The following is a 9751-nucleotide window of genomic DNA, read 5'->3' on the forward strand; positions in this document are numbered from 1 at the left end:
CAGTGCCTCTCTGTTCCGGTGGAGGAGCTGGTGTCGGGGCCTGGCGTGCTGAGCGCCGGCCGCTCTCTTACCCCGGCATTACTGCCATGCATTTCTGTTCCTTCGCTGGTAGTGGTGATCAGTGTCATAGATAATTGTATCTCTGATTCCAATAAGTTTCAAAGCAGACTGAAATCAGGAGCAGAAAATGATTCAGATAAACACTGAGGAAACACTCATTATTCAGCCAATTTGCAGAATTAATTGCAGGAAATCAGTAAGTTCTGAAGAAGTGGCTAGGGTTGCTTTTGATATACTGCTACCAGCACGTTGTTCATGCTTGCTTTGGTAAAACATGGAACAAAGGTACTTCATTGTATCAAAGTTCAATGTAATATTCATTTACAAAACTGAAGCAGCGGTCAAACTTTGAGAATTAATTCAGCCATAGTCTTATAATAATTTGATTGAACATCAAACGTTTTGCTTTTAATTCCCTAGGTGCGCAACCAGAAAAAGAATTGCATGGCCTTCGTAAGAAGATTGACTAGTGTGGAAAAGAGTCCTATTTATATTGTTCTGAGAAAGAAATGTCATAATAGGTTAGTATTCCCATCAGAAACACCTCAGCTTGGGAGGTCTTCTGACGGCACGCACCAAACACAATCCAACTATGCGCCTGGAGATTTTGCAGTCACATTCTTTCCTCATCTTTCTTCTTGATTTCCTCACCTCTGCAGATGAATGCAAAATTAGCTAAGGATGAAGTTTTCTGAATATTCAGCCGAAGGGTTGTGCCTAGTTCTGAAGGTCCTGCCTCCCAAAAATATAGACAGGATACACTCGAAGCAATCCAGGTAAGGACTATCAAAATGGCGCAGAGCAGGGCTGCAGCCTGAGCTGCGTTTTTGGGGAGCCTAAGGTTAACATGGGTGAGCCTTGTGGCCAACGCCCGGCCCTGCCTTTCTCTCTTACCACCTCCTGCGTGGGTCTTCATGACAGGCTTAGTTAGGAGCCTAAACCTTGAAAATTGTCCTCAAAATGCCTTAAGTCCCTTTGCATTTGTTTCGAAGGATTTGATGATGTTAATTTCAAATGTTTTATATTTCTCAGTAAATGTGATATTCCCTGATCATAAAGGCACGGATGCAGTGCTATAGTCTGGAAAAATGTCCTCCCCCACAAGTGTATCACATTATTATTCTTGGTGATATGTTAACATCTGTCTCGGAAGGTTTACTCTTGTCTTTGATTATTGACCCATTTCACGGTGTGGGGTCCCTTTTCATATTTTCTATACTGGATAATGTGTACTGCATTCATTGAATAATGTAAATATGATCCTTTTATGGTGAATGTCTTTCCCAGTTGGGTAACTCTCGTATGTGCCAGCACAGTTTGCAGAGTGGTATTTTTCTTTCTTTTTTTGAATTTCTGTTTGAAGCTTGCCTCTTTCTCTCCAGTCTTTGCATTGCATTAGGTGGTTGCCAGAAAGAGACTGACAGGAAGCATTCAAAAAAGGATTTGCATTCACAAAAAAGCAGGGAGTAGCTTGCTTGTTACGGCGGTTACTATCCCAAACCAAATAAGCCTGATACTTCACTTTCAATGCATATAAAGCATAGCTCTCTGCTTCAACGGCAGGGGAGAAAGTCTGACACTTCACGCATATCCAGCATAGCTCTCTGCTTCAATGGCAGGGGAGAAAGTCTGACACTTCACGCATATCCAGCATAGCTCTCTGCTTCAAGGCAAGGGGGAATGAAGAAATGTGGATCTATATTCAGGAAACAACCAACAAGGACTGAATTACATAGTCTGGATAAACAGATAAGCATGGGTGTAGCTTGCTTATTACAGTGGTTAATACCCCTAACTAATTAAGCTATTTCACTTAGATGCAGTTCCAACGCTGCTCTCTACATTAATGGCGAGGGTGGAAGGGAAATAGAATAAAAAAGGTTACTAAGAACCAAGAGTAACAGATAAGTATGAGAGAAAAAAAAAAGTGCGTAAGCTTGCTGGGCAGACTGGATGGGCCGTTTGGTCTTCTTCCGCCGTCATTTCTATGTTTCTTTATTTTAATTGGGTACCATTTCATTAAATGGCACTTCAGCATTCAGATTAAGAAAACCATAAATACAAATGCAATTAAAAACACGGGCCATTCTATTGAAGACATTATGGAGAGATTGCTGATAATCCTCAAGCCTACTGACTACTGCCTGATGCTGCTTATCCATGTTGTCCTGCTGGCTGGGATCAGGGAACTCGCCCTCAGGAGCAGGGCAGGACTGCAAGGCTGCACTAAGGTTTGGCTTCTGCCTAGCCAGCTCCCTCCCCCACAGGTTGAATCCTTGCGTTCTGGGGGCAGGGTGGGGGGGGGGGGTAGGGCTGGGGTGAACATCATGGTGTAAGGCAAGGTAGGCTGGACAGGCTAGATGAGCTGGTCAGGCTGGATGAGGCTGGACGATACAAGGCAGGCACCAGCTGGAACTGGGGACTGGTGATAATGGAGCTGGTGGGCGGTGGAATACTGAGCAGGGGCTGGGGCTGGATTCAGACATAGAGTGGCGACAGGATATAGATATGGACAATGGCTTAAGTAGTGCAGAAACTGCTGAGTCAGGTGGTCAGTGAGGAGGTGGCTCGGATAGCTGGGAGTAGAGCTCACTGGGGGCCTCTGCAGGTAGGGAGGCGTCATAACACATAGAACCAGGGCACAGTGAGGCTGCACAGCAGGCGAAACTGTCACACGTGTTGGCACAAATGATACTGCTAGGTACCGTACGTATCATATCAAAAGTGACTTCATGTTTCTGGGAGAGAGGGTAAAGTCAATAGATGCACAGGTGCTATTCTCCTCCATCCGCCCAGGCAGGGAAGCTTGCATTCTGGAGGTGAATGAATGGTGGCTTAGATGGTGTTGACATGAGTATTTTGGTTCCCTGGATAATGGGATCAATATGTCGAAGAAGGGGGGGGCGCAGCCTCTTTCAACACAGAATGGCAAACTTACTGAGGAGGGCTTTAAACTAGGATCATGGGGGATGGATGAAGAAAACCCTAAGGTAAATAAAACATTAAATAGTCATCTATGTAACCCACACCCCGGGGGCCTGTCCTGCATGGGTGGGGCCATAAAATAATTTATAAGCTCTTTGGGGCAGGGACCCTGGCTAGTCCTTCTTTGTGCCCCTTTCCCCAGGATGTGGATCTTTTTCTGTTGGGGAGGAAAGGTTACCCTTCAGGGCCCAGTGCTGGGGTGACTTCCTCCTTACTGAAATTTCCCTGGGAGAGGGGTAATCTCTTCACTGTGTGCTATGGGTAAGAACCATGCAGGACGCACTGGGTCAGTGTCCAAAATAAAACTTTACCGTTCAGAAGTTAGGTGAATGCTGGCACAAGAGATATAAATCCAGCAGCAGGGACTTTCGTTCTTTGGTTACAATCTTTATCCTCTACCTGTGCAGGAATCTTTTAATCAGGCAAAGGATCCACGCACCCTCCTGGATTAGGCAAAGTGGTGGTCCCAGTGGGCAGGGCCACCCTAAGATGCTCGGGAAACCCCTTCCAAAGATGGCCAAAATCCTCTCTCTCCAGGGGGTGAAGATGCCGAATGGTCGTCCTCAAAATCATTGATCATCTCTTACTCACCGTTAGTAAATCTTCAGGATCTTTACCCTTGGGTTGTTTTTTTTCTGTGGGGATCTCGGTAGGGTGGGATCCAATGTCCAAATAGCAGCTCGGGCTGTTTCTCCGCTCCAGGCAGGAAGGAGGGCAAAAATGTTCCTGCTGGGCAATTAACCAGAAATCACATCACAGGATGGAGCCCTGTGCGGAAAACTTCTCTGTCAAAGTTTCTACATTAAATGGCGCTTCAGCATTCAGATTAAGAAAAATTGCTTCACAAATATTTCTGTTCAGTGTTCACTGTGGAAGGGCCTGGTGCAGGCCCACAAGAAACAAACACAAATAAGATTGGAAGTGAGGTAAACCTCAAATCGATTTTCAGAACAGTGTGTTCGTGAGGAGCTGCCTAAACTTAAAGTAGATAAGGTGATGGGGCCGAATGGGACACATCCGAGGGTGCTAAGGGAACTTGGAGATTTCCCGGCAGCTCCTCTGGTGACCTTTTCAATGCTTCTTTAGAGTCTGGAGTAGTTCTGGAGGACTGGAAAAGGGGTGGATGTGGTTCCTATTCATAAAAATGGAAGTAAGGAGGAGGCTGGGAACTGCAGGCCAGTTAGTCTGATCCTCTGTGGTGAGCAAATTAATGGAATCTCTGCTAAAACAGAGGATAGTGCAATTTTTGGAATCCAATGGATTGCAAGACCCGAGGCAGCCTGGTGTTACCAGGGGTAAATCTTGTCAGATGAATCTGATCAATTTCTTTGATTGGGTGACCAGAGAGTTGGATCAAGGGAGAGCACTAGACGTAGTGTACTTGGATGTCAGCAGGGCCTTTGTCACGGTTCTGCACAGAAGACTTATAAATAAATCGTGCGCCATTGGTGTGGATCCTAGAGTGACTGACTGACTGACTGACTGAGGGGGAGGCGACAAAGGATTGTGGTAAATGGAGTTTTCTCTGAGGAGGGGGGTGTTACTAGTGGTCTGCCTCAGGCATCGGTTCTTGGACCCATTCTTTTTAACAATTTTGTGAGTGACATTACAGAAGGATTGTCTTTTTGCTGATGATACCAATATCTGTAACAGGGTGGACGGCTAGGAAGGAGTGGAAAACATGAGGAGGAATGTAGTAAAGCTTGAGGAATGGTCTGAAGATTGGCAGCTAAAATTTAATACTAAAAAGTGCAGAATAATACATTTAGGATGCAAAATCCCAAAGGACAGGTACAGTATTGGAGGTGAAATTCTTCTAAGCACAAAGGAAGAGCAGGATCTGGGGATAATTGTATCAGATGATCTTAAGGTGACCAAACAGGTGGATAAAGCAATGGTAAAAACCAGAAAGATGCTTGGCTGCACAGGGAGAGGAATGGTCAGCAGAAAAAGGCAGGTGATACTGCCCCTGTGTAGGTCCCCGGTGAGACCTCACTAGGAATGTTGTGTACAGTTCTGGAGCCCGCGCCTTCAAAAGGATATAAACAGGATGGAGTCGGTCCAGAGGGGGCTACTAAAATGGTCAGTGGTGTTCATTCTAAAGCATATGGGGATAGACTTAACATATACCCTGTTATATGTAACTGCTTTTTCCGCACAATTGTTTTAGTTTATGTTTCACAATGCACCCCTGTTTTATGTGAACCAGCATGATGTGACTGCGATCTCGAATGCCGGTATATAAAAACCTGAAATAAATAAATAAATAAATAAATAAATCTAAGCATGTGCACCCTAGAGGAAAGGCGAGATATGATAGAAACACAAATGCACAGAATGTGAGCCTCTTTTAATAGAAAGAAGATTCAAGATGGAGTCATGGGATGAGGTTGAATGGGGGGGTAGGCTCAGGAGTAATCTTAGAAATTATTTCTTTATAGAGAGAGTAGTGGATGCATGGAACAGCCTCCCATTTTGAGGTGGTGAAGACAAAACCAGTATCTGAATGCAGGAAAGCACGGGATAAATACAGGGGATCCGTAAGGAAGTGATGGGAATTATAATGCTAAATGAATCAGACGGATGGGCAAACTAGACAGGCCATATGGTGTTTTTCTTCCATCACCTTTGTATGAAGAGTTTATTTTCTCATGGCTGCAGAACCAGGGAAATTCTTTTAAAAAAATGGAGCGCTTGTTTCTTAAACCTGGAAAGATAATTACAGAATGAAGACATTTACTTGTCTGCACAATTTGCAGTCAACCAAGTAAGTGCTGATTAGCAGGTTGCAGGGAGAGCAAAACGGCAGGTAAAACCTCTGGAGAACTGATCAATTAGTAATCTGTCCATTAGCCGTGGGCACTGTGCTTTCGGCGCTGTGCCATTTGCGACAGTGTCCTGCTAAACAATTGATTAAATTGCCGAGTTACCATGCGGATAATTGCAACTCCGCTCCTCGTCATCTCCCCAACTGCATGCACAGCCGCCCACCTCTCGGCCGCTCTGCCTCCCTTCTCTCAGAGCCCGTTTGGGGTGCGTCGGGGATTTACGATTAGGGCAATTAACTCCCGCCGCCATTCCTTTTTATATATCAAGGAGGCTTTCGAGTACTCGGAAGAGCACGCGGGAGCTCGCAGAGTGCACTCGCCTTGTACGTGCAGGCTCTGAAAATGCCTTACTCCGCGGCCATTGCTGCCAGACGGAGCTTGCGGAATCCCGAGGAGGGACGAGGGTGATTTTAGTTGTTCCCTGCAAGGATTCGCTTCTGCGCCAGGCGGGGCTCTAAGCTAAAATCTCCAGTTCTCTCTTTCCCCAATGTTTTTGTGATTGCCTTTCCCTTCCCGGCTGTCGGCGAAAAGCGGGAACTCACTGGAGTGCTATTCAGTCCACAGCGTTGTCCCATCCCAAGGAAGCTGAAAAATGATCTTTCTTTACCCGGCCCCTGGAAATTTCCACCGCACCATGGATCCTGTTTTCTCATGGATACAAAAAAACCAACAAAAAACTACTGCAAGACAGTCAAGAAGGCTGTTGTACTCTTTGGTATTTGAAAAATGATTTATTTCCGACTTAAACTCTGGCCAGGGTGAAGTTAAAAAGTTCGGGGCTGTTTGGTGCGACCGCGGAGCTGCTCCTTGTTCCTCTGATTTGAGCTGCGCACCCCGCGGGGCCCTCACGCGCCTCTAGAGGGGGCAACTTCAAGCCGCGAGAACTTGACCTGGGTGGGAAGTTGGTGCCGGATTTCATAGGGGAAGGGCTCGGCGAAATGCTGGGGTGGACTTTTGTACCTGCGTTCGGCGTGGAGAGAATCTTCGTGGAAAATAATGCACCTACACTCAAAATATAATGCAAGCATGTTATTTTCTGATCCTGCCAAAACAAATACCCCCTCAAGATGAGAATGGGGTGAGAATGAGAAACAGAAGAGGGTGAGTGGAATTAAGGAGGTGAGTGACTAACGGAAGGGAATTAAGTGGGAAGGTGAGTGACAGAGGGAAGAGAAGGGAGTGAATGAGTGACTGAGCGGCGAGGGAAAGGAAGGGAAACAGAGAAATGCAAATAAAAATTGAACAGGAAATCACAGCAAGCCAGACTCTGTATGCAGTGCAACAGTGGGAAAACAGAAACATTTCCATTCCCTTTTCTTGCCTTGAGTTTCTTTGGCCGCCAATGGGATGGGCTCCACCAGGGCCTCTCCCTCACCTTCAGTATCTGTGGCTGCGGTGGCCCTGCTGGGTGTCTCCCTCTCTACGCCTCCATACCCCATGCAGTTTCTCAGTTTGCACACCCGGCAGTGCTGGGCCCATCTGCAAATAGTCTGTACAGCGGATTGATGTCACCAGAGCAATTCAGTATGCCTGAGAAGGAACAGTGAGGCTTATGCATATTTTAATGACGCGGATAATTCATTCCATGGCTTGAAGCCAGGTTAACTCCTAATGCCACTAATGGCTTATCCACCACCATTCAGGCTGGCAAAGATGGATTTTTCAAGCGCAGGATCGCATTTGAAACGTTCATCTGACACCCCTCCCCTGAATTCATCCTGGCCTGACGTTGGATGGTTTCGACCCCCTGAGGCTTTCTAAAAACTATACAAGATTCTGCAGATCTGTGTGTTTATTTAAAAGTGGAGACGCGGTTTGCCAGTAACATTTCTTTGCTGGTAATGACATTTCCCCAAGTGGGCGACGGTGACTCAGGTTAATACTTTATTCAGCTCGGCGTCAGCCCTGGTAATTTTTTTTTTTTTTAAACCAGGTCTCTTCGTGACCCAGAAATGAACCATGTTCTTTGTTCTATCACAGATATGAAAAGAAAAAAAAAAAGAACTTGGCTTAGAGCAGCTTTTATCAGCTGGGCCGGCCCGCGCCGTGTCTAAAAGTTTAAACGTGCAATAACTTTAGTAATCAGAGAAAACCCAGCAATTGAAGACAAGCACAAAAGTACGAGCACAGCCCGATGCTCTTGCATTAATGCAGCAGACGCCCTTAAATCAGCCTCTGCTAACCCAGCCTGCCTCCAGTGCTGCTCCCCTTTTGGGATCACTCATTTAAAAATAAGGATTTTCTTTCCCTTAGTTTAGGAATGTTTAGCATCGGTAATATCGTCATGACACAGCTGAGAGAAAGACAGAGTCAAAGGGGATAGCGACAACGTAGCATAAAAGTGCTAGGCGTTACTACCAGATGGAAGGCATTTTTTCAAATGGTTTTTACTCGGGTACAACCCTTGGTTGGAATTGGGTGCAAAAAACCCTTGGTTGGAATTGGGTGCAAAAAAGAAGTACCTATAGGGAGGAGGAATAGCCTAGTGGTTAGAGCAGTGGACTATGAACCAGGAGACCAGGGTTTGAGTCCCGCTGTTGCTCCTTGTGACCTTGGGCAGGTCACTTTAACCTCCATTGCCTCAGGTACAAAAACTTAGATTGTAAGCCCTCTGGGGATAGAGAAATACCTACAGTACCTGATATTGAGATGAATGTCGGTATATAAAAATAATAAATAAATAAACAAGTACCTGCTGCTGGCCTGCAAGCAAGTCGTGGGGGCTTTAGAAACGACTCCCAGGGGTGGATACCACTTACAATACCCACAGGCGGGATTAGCGACAGAGAAACCTGTGTCTTCTGCCTTCACACTGTCAAACTCAGGAATTTGTTGCCAGAGGATGTGGTTAGTGCAGTTAGTATAGCTGTGTTTAAAGAAGGATTGGATAAGTTCTTGGAGGAGAAGTCCATTACCTGCTATTAATTGAGTTGACTTAGAAAATAGCCACTGCTATATTACTAGCAATGGTAACATGGAATAGATTTAGTTTTTGGGTACTTGCCAGGTTCTTATGGCCTGGATTGGCCACTGTTGGAAACAGGATGCTGGGCTTGATGGACCCTTGGTCTGACCCAGTATGGCATTTTCTTATGTTCTTATGACACTGCCACCACACGGTATTTTTCACTCACCTGTTTTTAGTTCAGAAATAAATGATTATCATTTCATTACAACAGCTCTTTATCCATTTTCCAATATTTTCTGTATGCAGGGAATCAGGCACTTTCACTTCGAAGATAGGATTCACAATGGAAGGCTCCAGGACCTTTGCAAAATGAGATCATTTTAACCTGGTGGGTATCGGCCAATTTGTGAAGTGAATTGCACTCCAGTGGAAAAGACGTCCTGGATTCCTGCTGTCCATTTAACAATGAAACCATGAAGATGGCACACACCATGTGTTCAGCTAAAATCCGCCCGTAGAAATAATGCAGGGCATCTTCCTTAGCTGAAAGCATATGATTACTACTTTAAACAGGAAGAATAACATAAAGGTTCTTTATCATCAGGTGGTGTGTGTGTGTGTGTTATTTTTCTCTGCAACAAAATGAATGCCAATGACTATATATCTTGTAAGGAGAATAGATAAAATAGCTGAATATAAGACATGCCATACTGGATCAGACCAAAAGTCCAACAAGCCCAGTTTCCAGTCTCCAACACTGGCCAATCCGGGTCACAAGTACTCGGCTGAATCCCAAAGAATAGGTCCAATCCTCCTTGCCCATAGCCAGGGATAAGCAGTGGCTTTCCCAGGACTACGCAGCTGATAGTGGGTTATGGACTTTCCTCCAGGAACTTGTTCAAACCCTTTTTAAACCCTGCAATGCCAACTGCTTTCACCTTATCCTGTGGCAATAAATTCCACAGTTTGA

General features: G+C 45.4%; 1 long non-coding RNA gene across 1 annotated transcript; it reads left to right on the forward strand.

Annotated features, from left to right (window-relative positions):
• The first annotated feature begins 478 nt into the window (after positions 1 to 478).
• Positions 479 to 9324, forward strand: LOC115099833. The gene is made up of 3 exons (XR_003858894.1): positions 479 to 581; positions 720 to 836; positions 9088 to 9324. It is a non-coding gene; the product is annotated as an uncharacterized LOC115099833 (long non-coding RNA).
• The last annotated feature ends 427 nt before the right edge of the window (positions 9325 to 9751 follow it).

The sequence above is a fragment of the Rhinatrema bivittatum genome, chromosome 10 (assembly GCF_901001135.1).
Source record: "Rhinatrema bivittatum chromosome 10, aRhiBiv1.1, whole genome shotgun sequence".
Lineage (NCBI taxonomy): Eukaryota > Metazoa > Chordata > Amphibia > Gymnophiona > Rhinatrematidae > Rhinatrema > Rhinatrema bivittatum.